The 4,323-nt window shown below is 41.0% G+C and overlaps 1 pseudogene; it reads left to right on the forward strand.

The window, feature by feature from the left end:
• Nucleotides 1–3,368: 3,368 nt before the first annotated feature.
• LOC120582621 (uncharacterized) lies at nt 3,369–3,487 on the forward strand (annotated as a pseudogene).
• The last annotated feature ends 836 nt before the right edge of the window (nt 3,488–4,323 follow it).

A 4,323-nucleotide genomic window follows, 5' to 3' on the forward strand; every position in this document is an offset into this window, starting at 1 on the left:
CTCCAACTAAAAGTCAGAGTGGCTGAATGAATAAGAAAACAAGACCTCTACATATGCTGCCTACAAAAGACTCACTTCAGATAAAAAGACACACAGAGACTAAAAGGAAGGGGATGGAAAAAGATATTGCCTTGATAGACCTAGAAGGTATTGCACTGAATGAAATGGGTTGGATAGAGAAAGATAAATATCACATGATTTCACATACATGTGGAATCTAAAGAACAAAATAAACAACAACAACAAAAGCAGAAATAAACTCGTGAATACAGAGAATATTTTGAAGGCTACTAGATGGGAGGGTGGTTGGGAAGATGGCAAAAAAAAAGACAAAGGTATTAACAGTTACAAATGGATAGCTACAGAATAGACATGGAGATATAGAGTGTAGCATGAGGAAGATGGTTAATATTGTTTTAATAAATATATAAGGGGGAAGAATGGTACTAGATTTAGTGAGGTGATCACTTAGTAAGTTATATAGATCTCTGATCACTGTGCTATACAACTAAAACTGGTAGATTATTGTATGCCAACTATAAATTTAAAAACTCATTGAATTGTACAATGTAAATATGAGCAACTAATTGTCTATTAGGTTTCAATAAAACTGAAAAAAACTACCTACCTACACAAACACACACACACACACACACACACACACACACAGAGCTGTGTACTATTCTGGGGTAGGTGACCATAATTTTCAATGGATTTCTATAGGATTTTATCACAAAAAAAGAAAAGAGTTAAAAAAAATGAGTGGTTTAGTGTGGCTTCTTCATTTTGCAGATGAAAAATCTTTAAATCCAAAAAGAAGTTTTAGAATTTGTGATTCACCAAAGCTCTGTAGCCATCTTTTCTCTCCCTTTTTATTCCTACCTTTGATGCCAAAAAGGGTTGCAACAAGAGGGTATAACCTAATTGTGTGGTCTGAGCAGAAGTTGTCCTTTCTCTGCAAGAAATCTCCTGAACCTTGAAATATGCTTCCTCATCCTCTAGAAAGGCCTTTGGACCATGAGGTACCTGCAAAGGGCCCCTTGTCCTTTAGAACCAACTAGCCAGCTAATTTTGTCCTCACCGTCCATCTTTCTCCTCACTTTCTCCTCACCATCCTTGGGAAATCAGCACATGGATAAGAAAAAATGAGGGGAGGGAACTCTCTTACTTCAAAGAAAACAAAGCCAGAACACTAAGCTTCTAATACCCAGCATGTCTAGTCTGACTTCAGTTGACTTTGAATCAGAGCAATTCTGTACTCACTCCCCTGGGATGCAGTACTGCTGCTAATGCTCCCCAAGCAAGACCAATTTTACAGGTATACTCCAGGATGCAGCAGTCCTACTGGTGCTCTCCTGTGCTAGAGTTTTACCTTCACCCCTAGCTTATGGCCCATTGAGAGTGCTTCTAAAATTCACAGAGAAGATATAAAGAAAATTCCTTCAAAAAATAGTAGTAGATCAAAGATGGCAGAGTAGGTAAACACTGTGCTTGCCGCCTCTCACAACCATGTAAAATTACAACTGAACTACAGAATAGTCCTCATTGGGAGTCATCCAAAGTCTAGCTGAACAGAAGTCCTACACCTGGGGACACACAGAAGAGGTCACCTTGAAAGTGGTAGAAAGGGCAGAGACACAAGACGAGCTACACCTGCATGTGATGGTTGATAACTGAGAGGAATATCTTGGCTGCAGAGGTCCACCCAGAAGAGGGAGGGGTCCCGGCCCCACACCAGGCTCCCCAGCCCAGGATTCCAGTGCCAGGAAGAGAAATCCCCACAACTTCTGGAGGTGAAAACCAGCAGAGATGTGGCTGAGTGAGACAGAGGGCTAAGGGAGTTGCAGACTTTCCTCTTAAGGGGCCTGTATGCAGACTTACTCAGTGACGAGCTCACGTGCTTTGAGCTCCAGCACTGGGGCAGCTGCACAAGAAGCACCAGGGACATATGGGATGGCCTCAGAGCAAGAGCTGGAGGGGCATCTTCCTCCCAGACAGAAGTACTGGCAGAGAGCATTGTTCTTTTGTTGAGCCCTCCCTCACCCAGCTTGCAGACCCATGCAGGCGCCATATCTGAGTCTCCATCAACCTAGCTAATATCATTCACCTTGTCCTGGTGATTCCCTGAGACCCCACCCCTCCCAACATGCAGGCCAACCTAAGCCATTTCCAGTGGACTTTTCATACAAATGTCTTGTCTTAGCTCATGCTACGGACTTTCCTAAAAATCTCTCAAAAGTTCACAAAACCTAAACAAGCAGCATCTGGCCTCAGCATACCCCATGCCTCTTGCTGAGCAGCCCTAAGCCCAGCACTAGTGGCAGCCCACCTCCGTTTGAAGCTTGGCCTCTCAAGGCACTTCCAAGACCAGCATGAGTGGAGGCCATCTGCGAATTGCTTGGTGGCTCATACCAGGTGGCCTTGGGCAGAGCACAGGCTGCAGCTGAACTTGGCCTATGATAGGGCCCCTCCCAGGAGGTCCTGGCTTGCATGCCCAGTAGCTGGCTTCAGTCTGAGCCAGAGCACCACCTGGGGTCACATCTGAGGACAACACATCCAAAAGGCACCAGAGCTCTGCTAAAGTAAATCCTGCTCTGTAGGGTTAGACTCTGCAAAACAGTTCCTCCACTGGTCATGGCCTATCATCACAACCAATCAGCCCAAGGGTCAATACCTCCCATTGATGAGCAAACATCAAACAAGGCTCAACTGTGACAAGAAGGCACACACAACCCATATAAGGGACATACCTGAAACACCCGGCTCAGGTGACCAAGGAACACTGTGCCACAGCACACCTGCTATATAAGGCCACTTTGCTAACACCAGAAGACATAACAGTGCTACCTAATACACAGAAACAAACACAGGTTGATAGCCAAAATGAGAAGACAAAGAAATATGTCCCAATGAAAGCTCCAGAAAAAGAACTAAACAAAATGGAGACAAGCAATCTTTCAGATGCAGAATTCAAAATACTTGTTATAAGGATGCTCAATGAACTTAGGGGAAGAGTAAAGGAACTCAGTGAGAATTTTAACAAAGAGATAGAAAACATAAAAAGGGAGACAGAAAACATAAAAAAAGAACCAGTCAGAAATGAAAAATACAATAACTGAAATGAAGAATACTTTAGGAGGAATTAACAGTAGATTAGATGAAGCAGAGGATCAAATCAGTGATTTAGAAAATGAGGTAGCAGAAAACATCCAATCAGAACAGCAACAAGAAACAAAATCCAAAAAAATGAGCATAGTTTAAGAGGCCTCTGGGACAACATCAAGCATACCAACATTCATATCATAGGGATACCAGAAGGAAAAGAGAGAAAACAAGGAATTAAAAACCTATTTTAAGAAATAATGACTGTCTACAGTCATGCCACCCTAAACAAGCCCGATCCTGTCCAATCTTAGAAGCTAAGCAGGGTCAGGCCTGGTTAGTACTTGGATGTGAGAACACCTAGGAAGACTAGGTGCTGTAGGCCTAAAAAATAAAAAATGAAAAATAAAGAATTATAAGCTGACAAGGTCCTTGCAATCTGTGAGGTCAACCAAGGGTTGCATCGCCTAAATAATAATAATAATAATAATAATAATAATAATAATGACTGAAAACTTCCCTAACCTGGTGAAGGAAATAGACATACAAACCCAGGAAGCTCAGAGAGTCCCAAACAAAATAAACCAAAAGAGGACCACACCAAGACATGTCATAATTAAAATGCCAAAGGATAAAAGCAGCAAGAGAAAAGCAGTTAGTTACCTACAAGGGAGATTCCCATTAGACTATCAGCTGATTTCTCAACAGAAACTTTGCAGGCCAGATAGGATTGGCAGGAAATACTCAAAGTGATGAAAAGCAAAGGCTTGTAACCAAGATTACACTACCCAACAAAGCTATCATTTAGAATCCAAGGACAGATAAAGAGCTTCCCAGATAAGAAAACTAAAGAAATGCATCATCACCAAGCTGGTATTACAGGAAATGTTAGAGGGACTTCTTTTTAAAAAAAAAAAAAAAAAAAAGGAAAAAAAGATCAAAAATATGAATAATAAAATGGAAATAACTACATATCTAGCAAAAATTACTTTAAATATAAATGAATTAAATGCTTCTATCAAAAGATAGGGTGGCCGAATGGATGAGAAAATAAGACCTTGACATATGCTGCCTACAAGAGACTCACTTTAGATTGAATGACACACACAGACTGAAAGTAAAAGGATGAAAAAAAGATGTTTTATAAAAATGGAAACAAAAAAATCTGGGATAGCAATAATGTATACCAGAAAAAATAAAATTTAAAACACAGGCTTTAAC

This window comes from Pteropus medius, unplaced genomic scaffold, assembly GCF_902729225.1.
Source record: "Pteropus medius unplaced genomic scaffold, Ma_sr-lr_union100, whole genome shotgun sequence".
Taxonomy (NCBI): Eukaryota; Metazoa; Chordata; class Mammalia; order Chiroptera; family Pteropodidae; genus Pteropus; species Pteropus medius.